This window comes from Chinchilla lanigera, unplaced genomic scaffold, assembly GCF_000276665.1.
Source record: "Chinchilla lanigera isolate Chin_1 unplaced genomic scaffold, ChiLan1.0 scaffold00042, whole genome shotgun sequence".
NCBI lineage: Eukaryota > Metazoa > Chordata > Mammalia > Rodentia > Chinchillidae > Chinchilla > Chinchilla lanigera.
Genome location: NW_004955443.1, coordinates 15,212,803 through 15,228,808, shown reverse-complemented (window position 1 = coordinate 15,228,808; position 16,006 = coordinate 15,212,803).

Sequence of the window (16,006 nt, the reverse complement as noted above, 5' to 3'; positions counted from 1 at the left end):
GGCTAATATGTACCAATCTCTACCACATAGCTCAAAATTTAGTCCAGTACAATCTTTTAAAAGAGCCTATCTCTTCCAAGTGTTTTGCTTTCTTTCATGTCTTGAAATATGAAATGAGAACCCAACGCCTATAAAGATAGAAAGTAAAATTCAGAAGTTTGGCGAAGCAGCTGATGTATATTTGAGGCATGCAAAAATAATGAAGCAAGGATATTTGCTGATCCACACTTCAGTAGCGCACTGTTCTCCCGGGAAGGTGTTCTTACAGACCCTCCAATCATTTATGCTACTACACTTTGCATTAGAGGATGTTGAAATTTTGTTATGTTATCTGTTTTCATAAGTGGGTCAAGAGCACATATGTTTTAAACAGAGAAAAATATGGTAAGTTCTAGCATTCCTGAGGATTTAATTCAAGACTTCAGTTATTCCCCGAGTGACCTCAGAGTGACCTATCTACGTTCTCTATAATGTATGCAAATGCTACCAAACTGTGTTAAACACATGATATGTCAGGTAGCGGGGAGTGTTTTTCCTCTGGAATGTTAGTTTCCATCCAGCCCTCTTTCTTTCTTGTCTCTGCAGTAGTAAATCTGCAATGTGCAGTGAATTCTTCCTGTCACTGGAGACCCAGCTCATGCCCTTATGTCTTCGTATTTTCAATGATTCACAGTGTCCTCACACTCCAGATTCCTGAGCAAACTTACTAACTCTCTTTTTCTGTACTTACAAAATATCCAGTTTTTAGCATTCCAGGGAGATTCAAAACAAAACAAAAAAAAGCCATCTAAGCCATAAATTTATGGATTTGAAGAAATGACAAAAGTAAATATTTATTAGAAGCCATAACCGAGGATAAAAATGAGACAAAGCAGAATGGAAAAGACAAAGCTTGGGTCATGGATATGTGAAAATCTAATCTTTTTGTCCAGATCTAATATGTGAACTTGAGAACTCCCTTTTTGGAGACACTTAGTCGGTATTCTCTTCACAGAACACAGAGCAAAATGAATTGTCTGCATAGATACTGGCACAGAAATGACTACTCCAGAAGTTATTAAATTGAGAAAAATACTTACATGGGGTAGCTTTGGATCTACTTATATATTTGAGTACTTATTTAACCTTAGAAAATTACAGTTTCTTATACTCTTTCATTAAGTTCCTATGGTAAAGCTGCACTTAACTGCTGAAATAAATGTAAACCTTTTAATAATCCCACATACCAGTTTGCTCTCCTTTATTTGTATTGTACTAAACTATAGATTTCCTTTAACACTGAAAACATTCTTGTCATTCATGCTTGGCAGATGTTGGGAGCTGGAGAATACCTGTAAGTGTTTCAAAAATATATTCACTTTATGATAAATGTATTTGTTCATAAGTGTCAGCTGTGCTTTTAAGCCTGTAAAAAGCAATACCCATAAAATTTTAAATTTTTACAAACTTTTAACTTTAAATGTAGTTGGGTGGAATACAAATTAAGGTGGCACTGTGTAAAAATATATGTTTTCCCCACTCGAAGGTACTTCCTTACAAACACATTGTATGGGTAACTTAAATCATATGAGCTAGCTATGTTTTATTACTTAGTTGTGTGACAAGAGATTTAATCAGCGTGAAAAATGTTGACATCTCAAGATGTGTGTGAGAAAAGAACATAATGCCTGATCTTTAGAACTTAAGACTGAGAGCTCGGATTTTTCATTTATAGAAAATCGGATAACTATACACTAGCAGGAATAGATGGTGCAGAGAAATTTAAATTAAATATGAAAGAGCAAATTGTCAGGCATTAGACTGTGCTATTACCCTTGATTTAATGAAGCCCAGGTTCTAGAAAAAGACCTCTAACTTGTCAAGCCATTGTCTATAAAATGAACATTTTCCCTGTACCAGGTTGCTCTTTTCAAAGGTTTATTTTTAATATAAGCTCCACTTTCTCAAGGAAACTATTAGAGACAAAACACACAAACTCCTCATATGTGTAGGACCTAGTTGAATGTGCAAACTGACCAAAACAGTTGGAAGTATATGTAATAAGAATTATATATAATAAAAATTTTGAATTGAATTGTTTCTCAGTACATCTAATGCACAGTTTTCTAGTACAATTTGACCTTTAAAGCAATTACATTTGCTGCTGTTAGGTTAAGAGAACTGGCTCATAACCCCATTTACACACATCTTCATTGAATAAGAGTTCAATGACTTCCATAGGATGAGCTTTCTGCAGGGTATTCATTTTAAGATTTCATCAAAGACATTATCAAGACAATTATTCTGGAGCTCTCAAGACAATACTAGAAATTCTATATCTTCAGAAAGAAAGACATGGAGAAATTATAGCAGATGGCATCACACTGAATCAATTCAAATCTGGACACAGCCAGTCACCAGTTTTATAAACGTGGCTGCTTGAATGCCCAGTATCTCTGTTTCTTCTTCTGTAGATAGATAACAAAATGACACCTCATAATGTTGGGATGAGTAAAAGAGACTATGTATGATGCACAAAAAAAGGGCCAATAAATATAATAGTCACACAAAAAATGGTATACAAAGAGTGCAGGATATCTGTCCACACACTAACATCAAAGAATCCAGCTGAGGATCTGGATGCCATGGAAATGTTCTGCATGAGTCCAGCAGAAGACCTAGAGCTCACATCATTGCCTCCCACGAGTCCAACGGGAGGCCCAGAGCCCAAAACATTTTCTCATGCAGGCCTGTTTCATGGATCTGCACTGGGAAGGCCCAAAGCTCAGTGGTGGAACCTGGGAAGCCTGTGCCAGCAGGTCAAAGGATCTGTGCTATCAGGTTGAGGGATCTGCATTGGAGGCAGGAAGCGATGCGCAGAAGAACCAGAGCTCCCTTAAAAGGTACCACAGCCATCCTCAGCATCAGTGAGGTTCTGAGCTCCTCCGATGTTCAAGATGGCTGAGTTCCCATCAAGGAAGCCAATGCAGCAAACTTCTCCAGGAGACTGGCAGTGCACCATCTTCCATTCCAGAGCTAGTAAGTGATGCTCAAAGTGAGGACCAGAGCTCCCCTAAAGTGAACCAAAACCATTCTCAGTGCCAACAAAGTCCCGAGCTCCTTGGTGGATGAAAACAACCCAGTTCATCAGGAAAGCCAGCATGACAAGCTCCTCCAACAGAACCAACAGCTCCTTACAGCTTCCACCCAACAGCCTCTCGCAGCTCCCAACAGCCTCCTTCTCCAGTTCTACCTCTTATGCTGCTGGCAACAATTCTCAGGTAGGCCTCCCACACCCAGTACCATGCTTACTTAGTTCAGCTTGGGGTTATAAGTTGACCACCAGTTATCAATCCACTACAAATATTAACCTGGGTTAATATCGCTTGAAAGAATATTTGATTCAGGCTGGGATGTAGCTCAGGGGCACAGCACCTGTCTGGCAAGTGCGAGGCCCTGAGTTTGAATCCTGGTACAAAAAAAAATGAATACTTGATGGGAGCAGTATCAGTATTTAGGTTAATGTGTATATTACATATTTAATAGATAATGTAGTATACACTGTACTGATGTTTACTATAGCTAGGAAAGCATATATAGGCCTTTTCTCAAATCACAAATGTTAAGAACATGTTAAAGAAGTCAATTCACTTTTCTACAACTGACAATATGAGAATGTGTACAAGTATATGTAAGTGAAATGTGATACTTGGGAAAAAAGTGCCTGAAGATGGTAACATTATCAACTAAACCCATTTTGTCTGATGGGAAAATGAAGTGAGAGAATATGGTACTAGCTGATACCAAACAAACTGAATAGACTCTGCCTCAGTGGGTAGCAAGTTCAGTTTAGGCAGTAAAATTAAAGCCACTCAACAAATAAAGTGCATAAGCAATTAAAATTTCATTTTTAGCACTCCCCAAAAAAGAAACTCTATATATGATTTATACAAAGATAAAAATCAGAAACAGCCACTGTGTTCTCTCTTGCATGGTGGCCCACTGTGATGCTGTAGAGTGTCCTTCTTTTCTTACTATACTTGACCCAAGCTCACTCTGCAGAGCTTATTTCTTTCCCCACATATAATAAAATGTTGCAAAAAGAAAGAAAAATTAAGAAGCAGTACATGCTGAGCCGAGTAAGAGATACCACAGAAGAAGTAACGTTCCTAATAAACAATAACATAACCTTAAACTGGAAGGAGGGATAGAAACCAGATGAACAAAAGACAGTGAATGCCCTCCAGTTGTCCAAATTCACTCAATTTGGACAAAAGTCTTGCAACCAGTGGAAAAAGAAGCAATGATAGTATCTGCCCTCCTAAAACACAAAGAAAAGCTGAGTTAATATACTTAGAAAAAAAGCAAATTATCTAATGAACTTAGTGGGGTATAAGTATAATGGAAGTCTTGCGTTGATTAATTCTTAGTATCTTGAGTGGTTTTGGTTAAAGTGAAGATTTATTGGTGACAGATAATTATTATCCAATGTATTTTTCTGCCAAGTGCAAAATAAATGAGTACATAGCAGGAGTGGGGTACACATAGAGGGACCAGGGAATGGCAAAGCTACATAACAGAGCTAGCATTTGGCTTCATAATATCACAAAATACCTTTGTTTCTGAATTCTATTTTCTTTCTGCCATTTTCTCAGTTATGTCAGTTACTATATTGGCTTCTCATTAGGTTTAAAGAAATATAAGGCAGTCGTATGCTTTCAGGAAAAGCATTTATCAAGATATGAAATGTACATAGATTTCTGTCTTAGTCACGTTCCTCATTTCTGGGACGAAATACTAGGCACCTACCACTGAAAGAAGAAGTTTCCTTTGGCTCACATTTATAGCACACAGTTGGCTGCTTCCAAGGCAGGAGGACAAGACAAAGGGGTGTAGTGGAGGAAAAGCTGCTGACCTCCTCATAGCCAGGAAGCAGACAGGGCAAAGGAGAAGATCTATCCTTACAGATCTCAGCCCCAGGGACCCACCTCTTCCAACAAGGCCCTATCTCTTAACAGCATGTCATCCCTATCTTCTCATAATCCAAGAACTTTCCAAAATCCCCACCAGTGAGTGCATTAGGCTCTTGGAGCACATCTAGATATAAATCACAACAATCTCATCCTTTATAGTACTATAATATTCTTTAGAGCATGTTTACTTTTGAGTCACTACATTTACAAATGAGATTCTGAAATTATGTTCCAGCTCTTGGCATGTCTTTGATTTCTGTTTCCATACTTTATAGCACTTGGCTTATTTTCTGGAGGGGTTTATGTCTTAAACCACCTCTTTCTTCCCAGTGCATTTTTAGTGCATAAACATAGTATAAAAAATATACCTGAATAACGAATGTTTTAAGAATTAAAGAGCTCTGTCTTGGACCAGGCAGTGAGGGAAAATAAAAATTTATAAATGTGATTAGTCTTTTATGCTCAATTGCAGAGTAATTTTTAACTCCTGAAGGGTAACTGAAATTAAGCAAATATCTTGCTTGAAACTATTTTTTTAATTTTCTTTTTAGTTTTGGGGTTTCATTGCTATTGTAGTTTCTATAAATCTATTACTTTTTTATATAACATTTTTGGCAAAATTTGAGGAACAAGAAAAATTCATAATCGAAATTTTAAGAGACAAAGAAAATATAGAAAAAATATTTTCTAATGCTATACAATCTGTATAACTGGGTAACAAGTAATTAAACCAGGAGTATTTAGGGCTGGGGATTTAGCTCAGTGGCACAGCACCTGCCTGGCAAGTGCAAGGTCGTGAGTTTGATTCCTGGTACTGGAGAAAAAACAAAAAACAAAACAAAACAAAAAAAATTAAACCAGGAGTAGTTGGTAAAATGATAGCAGGTCATTGGATTAAATATATTTCTTTTTTATTCAACAAAAAAAATCATGAAATCCCTAAGAGTTACTTAACAACAGAATAATATTTGCTTCACTATTTAATATGCTTCTAGAGAAACCATAGATTATTATTTAAAAACTGGTCCTGGAGCTGGGGATTTAGCTCAGCAACACAGCGCCTGCCTGGCAAGTGCAAGGTCATGAGTTCAATTCCTGGTACTGGAAAAAAAAAAACCCAAAAAAATAAAAACTGGTCCTATCATCTTATTTTGAAATTCTGTATTGTTTTAATTTTTTTTAATTTTTAATTTTCTTTTAAACAAAAAACTGGTTATATTTATAAATAGCAGGTCACAAAACATAAATCTTTACAAACGTGCACACGTTGACATTTCTCTACAAACGTCTATCCACATTGTCTATGTATAAGAAAACCAATATTTGGAAACAGTAGACTTGTATTTATTTCTTAGAGTAACTTTAAGCACGTACCCTAAAATAAAAGGCTCAAAACAACAGAAATCCATTGTCTCACGGTTCTAGAGATTACAAATCTGAATTCAAGATGCCAGCAGGGCCACGCTCCATTTGAAACCTGTAGAGACGAGCCCTTCCTTGCCTCTTCCTGGAGTCTGCTGGTTTGCTGGCAGTCATGGGCACTTCATGGTTGACAGTTGCTTATGTCTAAGCTATGTTTTGGCACCAAAGTGGCATTCTCTTGTGTGTCTCTGACTTCACTTGCCAGATTCTTAAAATGAGATCAATTACAGTGGAATAAGGTCTCACTTTACTCCAGTATGACCTAATTTTAGTAATCTACCACAGGGTAGGAACAATGCATCTGGGCAAAGAGAATTTCAAGTGAAATGCAAAAGGGAAGGACATCAGGCCATGTCCAATGAATAAAGAGGAAGTCCATGTAAAAGGAAGGGTGTGTAAAGCTGGAAAGTAGTAAAGGTGAGAAAGGAAAGAAGAGGCCAGGTTTTTATAGAGGTTTGCAGGATGCTGTAACAACCTTTCAGTGAAGAAGAACATTAAGAAAAAAACCGACTTAATCTATTTTTAATTCTAAAAGAATCACTGTTGCAGCCATGATTATGACAACTGGAAAGAACTGTCATTAGTGGAAATGAAAACTATGCATGCATCAGGTTTAGAGAGATTAGGAATTTCCTTTAATATACAAGAGTGAAATGAGAATTAAAAGAAAACAAAAGTGAAGTTTAAAAACAGGAGTTTGTGAGCCTTTGGTTTATTCCAAACTGTAAAACTGAACTAAATTATCAATCAATGAGTTTAATTTCAGGCGGAGGAAAGAGAATCAAATACAATTTTGAGAGCTTTTATAAAAAAATTTTAACAAGGAAAGAAAACAGTTTGCTGGGGTGAAACTTAGAATTTGGAGAATACTGGACTCATTAATGCATTCAAGGAAACAAGTGACACTGTTACATTCTTTAAGAGTTTGGGATCTTCCCACTGTTTTAAGCAACTTTGAAATTATTTTGATCATGAAAAGTACCCCTATGTATGATTTTAGGAACCAGAGGATAAGAAAATGGAGGAATAAGTATTTAAAATTTACCACAAATAAAATGAAATAGGCCTAAGATGAGTTTTATAGTAGAGTTAAACTTCACACAGGATTTTTTTTTTAAATTGTAACAATATACTAATACTTTTTTATTTTCAGGAAAATAATATGAGTGTTTTACAGTAGTCATTTTACCTTACTTAAAAGTGAAAAGAACAAAACAAGACACTCAAACTTTAAGAATCTATTGACTGCTTAGGAAATCATGTAAAGAGACAAAAATATTCTAATCCAGCAAAGACTGATTTATTATGACTGTCTCTTTCATTATCAGAAAATCTACAGGGGTTAATTATAGATATGATGGAAATCCAAGTACTAGGGCAGGTTGAGAGATGGCTTGTGATTTGTAAAGGCAGAAGGTAGAAAGAAACTAAGCAAGACAGGTGACATGCTCATGCTTTATGAAGTCTGAGATTGAAATAAGTCAAATTATCTATGAGTGGCAAGGAGACGAGGTGTAATGTCAACTACTAAAGGGTGAATCAAGGGGATGAACCGAGTCAAAAACTAAAGGTAATTCTAAAGTGTGTGGGTGGGGAAGAGGAGTAGACGGTACAGAAGGTGTAGGATATGACAATTTTGGAGAGACGAGTTGGTGTAGAAAACTCTCATGACCCAGAATGTGATCACTGTCTATTCCTACTCCATACAAGTACATATTGTGTGATTCTTAAATCAGATTAAATACATCTATCTTCTCAAACATTTACCATTTTTGATGGTGAAATTTTCCAAAGTCCTTTCTTCCAGTTTCCTGAAACCTACAGTACATTATTGCTTTGCATCGTCACCCTGCAATGAATAGCACGCCAGAATATGCTTCTGTCTTCCTATAACTCACAAACCATTGTTCTACATGTTGCCACCCCTCTCTAAATTAAAGAATTTTAACATGAAAAGAAGAAAGTGCTTTTCCAAGAATTCAGTTGAACCTCTTTGTAAACATAATATATATATATTATATGAGAATAAAAATTTATCTATACAGCTAAATTGTATATAGGTAGATATTACTTGTTTTGTAGATTTTAGTTTCATATACATTTAAAATGTGAATTATTTATCTGCAAAAATGTCTTTGTAATTTTTCAAGAACTTAAGTATAATCACTGAAAAATAAAAAGTGGTGAAACTCACCATTGTACTGCTATATATTTAATCACACAAAATTGTTTAAAACAATGGATTTCTCATTCAAATACATCACTTTTGGATTAAGCTCATTATTTTGAATGAAGAGTTAACTGGAAATATTTCTGAAATTTAATATTGCACATTTTGCTGAAATAAAAAAACTTCCTTTTAATATGTCTAAAGATAGCATTATATTTGAATATTTTTCCCCTTGATTATTTTGGAGTATTACTATGCAAAGACTAGCCTTTTAAAACTTTTAAACTATCACCAACTATGATCTCATTTTATCTGATATTTCTGAAGAACTCTTAAAAGTAAATAAGATGCGCAAACCTTTCATTTGACATTTCTTGAATTTAAATATTCATAAAGTGATTGATATTTAATCATCATCTACTGAAGAGCTCAATTTCAAACAACCAATCAATGCATCAAATCCAGACGTATTACTTTGAGATAATGAGGGAAGTTTATAACAAGAAAAAAGTTATTAGAAATGGATTTTATGTTCATATCTATTTTAATATGAAAAAACTGATTTTAAAAGATGAATGACTTTTATATCACTAAAGATATCATTGCCTGTTGATTTGTAATTTTTTACATAAAATTAAGTATATTTTATTTGAAAAATCTATTGCATACAAATTAGAGATATTTTGGACTTAGGACAGAATTGTACTAAACTTAAATCTTACATTATGAAGACAACAGCAACAACAAAAGTAGATTTTTATTATAGAACACCAAATTTATTTTGACCACATGAAGTCCATTATTTAGACAGCATGACTACATTATTTTGCTTAGGAATTTCACATAATTTGTTCTTAAATAAAGGTACGTGTACAAAAAAAGACTACACACTTGTCTTAATAAAAATTCATATAATACCATGAATTTAAATTCAACCGAAGGAAATTTATAAATATAACATAAAATAAGATTAAAATCAAATTTTATATATATATTATTGCTAATGAAAACTTACACGGTATATTCAAATCTGGAAGCAAACCAATAAGAAAGAAAGCCATAAGCTATAAGAAAGCCATTGAGTAAGAAAACATGTCTGGTGAATTTTTAAATTTAAAAGTTACGACATAAAATAGAAAAAAACTAAAACCAGCTTAATAAATTATATGTAAATAATAATGAAAAATGTGTTATATTAGTGGTTGTTTATATATACATTCATATTTTATTTTTACATAATTTTCAGGAAAAAATATTTCGAACATATAAATGCATGATATCTCTTAGTACCCTGCTTAGCAATAATTATAGCTGGATTATAGAGTTCCAGCTACTTCCATTTACTTTGCATTGCTCTTTTTCCTAAAAATCCATATCTTATCTTTCTCACTGTAGTTTTCTTTTTAAAAATTTGCTGAGAGATGAAAGTAAAGTTTTACATCAGATGGCAGATGTTGCAAAATGCAGGAACATCTTCTCCTCCCACATCAGTTAGAGACCTCAGTGTTGAATCATTTTATTTTTCTGACAAAGCTTAAAAACTGATCCCAAGAAACAGGCTAAGTTTCCAAATGATGGGAATTTGGACCTGAAACTTTTTCCATCCTATGTTTATACCATTTGAATATGCTATTAAGATAGTCTCAGTGTTATGGCAACAGATTTACTCCAAAATATCTCTGTCTTATGTCACAAAGACGTGCTTCTCACTCCAGATAAACATCCTGTGAGACAGCGAAAGGTAAATCCACACAATCCCTCAGGAAATCCTGTGGTAAGAGGGGCTGCAGAGCTGTTGCTAAAACTTCTGGAGCACAGTCATCCTACAGTTCCTACATTCAGGGAAGGCACAGACAAAAGGTTTAGAATTTAACTCTTGATTTCTGCCACTACTTATAACCCTTTAACTGGAAATGGGCATAGCTCCACTGACTGCAAACACAGGAGAATGGAAGACAAAGTATGGATGCTCAGGTAAAGACCTTGTTTATGCTCTAAGCACATAAATGCTATTGATGGACAAAAATTAATGTGCTTTTATTGCTACACTCTCAGAATTTTTGAGTTTCCCAAGTGTACATGCAACAGCTCTTCTCTGCTTTTGCTGTTTAGTTGTTATGGTTGTCACAGCGGGGATAGAACCCAGGGCTTCATGTATGGCTCGAGCACTGAGCTATGTCCACAGTGTACTTCTCTTTGTTTTAAAACTAGGCCTTTGGGTTGCTTCCACAATTTAACAATTACAAATTGCTCTGCTGTAAACATGGATGCACATATATTGCAGTGATATGATGTCTTCAGATCTTCTGGGAAAATACCCAGCAGAGGGATAGCTGGGTTGAATGGAACCTCTAGATCTAGTTTGCTGAGGAATCTCCAAACTGATTTCCCCAATGGTTTCACCAGTCTGCATTCCCATCCACTGAGGAATGGATAAAAAAATTGTGGTACTTTTATATAATGGAATATTATTCAGCTATAAAGAAAGATAAAATCAAGGCTTTTACAGGTAAATGGTCACAACTAGACACCATACTCATAAGTGAAATAAACCAGACCTCCATGTGTAAGCAACGTATTGTCTCACTAATGTAAGAACCTGAAAGAGTAAATAAAAATGAGGAGGTATTATAGACACTGTGAAACAAAAGGAAATTGTTCAAATTAAAGAGCAACTGAGATGAAGGAAAAGAAAAGAAAGAAGGGGAAATTATGTATGTATGTATATACAGGATAGCTAACATACTTGTACTGCAGACTTCTATCCCTTTACTAAAAGGAACAGTTAATGATTAATTATTTGATCAATCTTGCATGTCTCTATTTGTTTTCCTGAGGAACCACTTTGAAGATATCAGTACATAATACAAAAACCATTGTTAATTTCCCACTATTTTGTCTGTAATTCAGTATTGCTTTATTGTTTTTATGCTATTTTGTAAATGGATGTCTGTTGGTTAATACGTTTTCCTTCTTTTATTTTTAAAATAAATTTTAAAAGAATAAAATAAAAAAAGATTAAGCCTTTGTAACCTGAGAAAGACTGTTTTTGTAATATACAAATAATCTGGAATAAAATATGTTTACAAGAAGAAATCAATAGTAAACTTCTGAATTGTGACTGGTGATTTTCCTTATGTTCTTGTTCACTTCTGTCACAAAGTGTGTGGAAAAGTTATGCTGCCCACTGTGATGAAATCTAAAATCAGGTACAGAGTGGAGGTAATTTGGACAGATGTTAGAAATGAAATTTAAATCTAAAAATGCATGGTTTTAAAGAATTAAACTTCTCAGTATACCATTTTGTATCATGTTACAATCAAATGAAACTCATATCCCTTCATTAATAAAGTTTGAGAGTCATACTACAGTTACACAGTCCTGTAATTTGTACATTACATTGTTGGGGTGGGCTTCTTAGAATACTGTTCTACCTGATATTGTGATATATTTGCATAACTGACAAGATCTACTGAAACTGGATTTATTTTACATTAATGCCATTTGTGTAGCTTGAGGTAATTCATTGTCATATGCCTGAGCTTCATTTAACACATTTGTAGTATGAACAAAGAAGGCATATCATACTCAAATCTTGCAGAAATGTGTATCATATATTAAAATCCTGTTGTGCTTAGTGTGTTTTATTCACACTTGGATTCACTTGGACAAGCTTCATATATGAATGTATGTATGTAAAGAAAAATTATAAATGGAAAATATATGTTTTTAACTGTGGTTAACTCTGGGTAGTGATAGTTTTGTCTGTTTTTATTACAACATTTTTTGAATTTTGTAACATTTATTCAGTGATTTGTGCATTCTTTTTGTAATAAGAAATAAAACTGTTTGAGAGGAATTATTTTAAATAAAATAAATATATATATGAGAACCCTATTTAGCATGTCAGCATTCCTAACGTTATCAAACTTTCCTTTTGGAATATATGTTTGAATCTCATCCCAGTGTTATAAATGCTGTCTTCCAACATATTGTCTAATGCTTTTAGTATATTGCTTGAATGTTTGTTTTTGTTTTATCTAATGCTTATTTTCGTACATCATAAATGTAGGGTTTGTTTTTTTTTTTTTTTTCACAATTTTCCCTACTACTGAAAAATCTCTCATTTCCATCCTGCTTTGTTTTGCTGCCTTTAAAATAAAAGTAAATTTTAGTATGTCTAGAGATTTCTACCTGGAATGTTCAAGTCTATCAACCCAAGGGCCTATTTGTATATCATTACGTTCCTAGCTCAGTTTGTATGGTTTATTATTCTATTTAAATTTTTATATATCCATTTTAATAGTGTTTCTGTTAAACCCTACTTTTATCCCCATTCTGTAGAAGAAAAAACTGAGGTCAGACATGACAAGTAATAGAGATGGAATTTGATTCCAGACAAGGTGGCTCTGGAGTCCACAGCCCGAATCAATCCAATATGCTGCCATCAACCAGGGAAAGACTGAAGCATGCATTTCACAGTAACTCCACTATACTGTTTCTGTTTGCAAGTGGTTTCTTTGTATTGCTGCTATAACAAATTGCCAAAACCTAACACTGTGGCTTGAAAAAACATAAATGGTTATCTCACAGCTGTGTAAATTAGAAATCCAGTGAGAAATCTGCATCGTTTTCTTTCAGGTCTAAGAGGCTTCTAATCCAGATATTTACAAGGCTGCATTCCTTTCTTGAGGCTGTAGGCAAAAATCTGCTGTTCAGGTTTCTTCAGGTTTTGACTGACTGCAGCTCCATGCCAGTATAGGACTGAGGTTCTGCTTTCCTTGCAGGCTGTCAGTTGGAAGGCTACTCAGCTTCTGGAGGCTGCATGCACCCTTTTGAGTATGGTGCCTCCACCTCCAAAGCAAGCCATAAAGTGCTGTGTCTGACTCCTTCTTTCAACTCCTCTGCTTCTCTCTTCTACTGTATCTTTGTTACCTTTTTCCTATTTTAGAAACATTTGTTAATTTTCACTCAAATAAACTTTTTCTAAGTCACACTCATGTACCACGTTATGATAGCCAATTCAACTGTGACTCTTATTTTTTATCAAGCTTATTGATACAATCTAGATATACGTAATGATGATATTCAGCATAGGGAATTTGTACCTGTATATATCTTGATTCTTCTTTTTTTCCCACTCCCCTCCCCTTCCTTAAACCCCTCTACCCTTCCTCATTTACAAGGTTTTGTTTCCATTTTGTCCTTCTTCTATCATTTCTTTTTTTTCCCTTCCTTCCTTTCCCCCTTTCCCTCTCCTGCTGAATTATTTCTTCCTATTTAACAATACCTATTATACACTCAGTCCCTATTTCCTTTTTGGTTCTCACACCACAGTAACTATGTGATATTTAAATACATGTGTCTGATTTGTTTCACTTAAGAGTATCATCTCAAGGTGCATCCATTTATGTAGCAATGTCTGAGGTTTACTATCAAAAATCAGGTTAAATAACCCTAAATTATTACCGGCTAATGAGGCCTTCAATCTCCCAAGAGAGTGTACAGCGAAGGCTTAAATAAATGCAGACAGTGGCTATGATTTCAGGGCTCCAGGAGGGACTAACTCTCTTACAGCTTCAGTATTCTCTGATTTAGCCCTCAACTGCTCTGGGCAGCCTGTATTTATTTGGCTTTCAAAAAAAGGAGGAGGATACTCCAGAAAAGTCAGGAACAACCCAGGACCTTGGGAGAATTTTCCCAAGTAGTAAATTATGTCAATCAGGAGAACTAAGTTACCTCCAGGAAGGCCTTCACAGCAGGAGTGAGATGCCTGCAGCTGCAGTCTCCTTTAAGTTAATTGGGGTTGGAGCCAGACATCCTCAGCTGTGGCCTTCAGACAACTCACAAGTAAACACAGAAAGCCAATTGATTAATATTAAATCCTGCTCAGAGACAGTTTGTAGTGGTCCCCAACAGTTTACCTTTCTTTATGCCTGAGTAGTACTCCATTTTATAAAAAAACCCACATCTTTTTTATCCATTCCTTGATTGATGGGCATTTGAGTTGTTTCCAAGATTTCACTCTTATGAACTCTACTGTTATAAACATGGATGCACATATATTGCTGTGGTATGATGTTTTTAATTCATGAAATACCCAGCAGGAGAATAGCGGGTCAAATAGGACCTCTAATCCTAGTTTTTTAGAGGAATCTCCACACTGATTTCCACACTGGTTGCACCAAGCTACGCTCCCACCAACAGTGATGAAGGTTACCTTTTTCCCCACAGTCCCACCAGCATTTGCTATAAGTTGATCTCTTGATAATTGCCATTTTTTCTGGAGTGAGATGGAATCTCAGAATTATTTTAATTTACATTTCTCAAATGAACACTGATGTTGAACATTTTTCCATTTATTTATTTGGCATTTATATTTCTTCCTCTGAGAAATGTATATTCATCTCCGATGCTCATTTTGGGATTCTGTCTTTAAATTTGGGGGGGGGCATCTAATTTTTTTTAATTCTTTATGTGTTCTAGATTTTAGGCCCCTCTCTGAGGGACAACTGGATAAAAATTTTTCCCTCTCTCTTTTTATCTTTCCATTCTGCTTTCAGGGCTCAGATGTTTATATCCAGCCAAGTAATGTAGCATAATCTCTCTATTTTAAGGCCAAATAGTTAGCAATCTTTTTTCATTTTTATTTTTCATAGTACATGCTTGCAATACACACTGATTACATTCATCATGAGGAGTTGGTACAGGTATATAACACATCTTAATTCTTTTTTCATTCCTTTCACTTTCCCTCCTTTCACCACCCTCTATCTCTTGTCATCACCACTTTTGCAAAAGATCTATGCCCCTGTTTCCTATTAGCTATCTTTTATTTTGCTTTTTAACTTACTTATGTTTTGAGTTTTTCATAGAAGAAAAACCATGCAATATTTAAGCTTATTATTTTATGTAACATTATGGTCTCAAGATGCATGGACAACCTATTCAGGAACCCTCCTCTCTTTCAGAAACTATTTCTATTTCCCATTCCTGTTCCCCAACAAATTTTCCTACTCTGAACCTCCAAAAAATAAAGATGCATCCGTTTTTCTACAGATAACTCATCTGCCCTTTTTTGTGACACAGTAATGCTCCATTTTGTATAAACACATTTTCTTCTTCTATTCATCTGTCAGTGGGCATATAAGTTGCTTTCAAGATTTACTTATTGAGAATTTTGCTACTATATAAATGTGAATATGCATGTGTTATGGTAATATGATGTCTTTAACTGTTTTAGGCCAATTTAGTAATCTTCATTCCATCTATGGACAGCAGTACATAGATTTACACCTAATTAAATAATCAGGGAACAGGAAAATGGAAAGTACATCTGTAGAAATCTCCTTGCCAGGCTTTCTTTCTAATGGTCTGTTATTTCCCTGCTTTGCATTTCTAATGTAAAAATACAGTGTTTTAAAATATTTATTATGCATTTGCTATGTTAATTCTTCTAGCA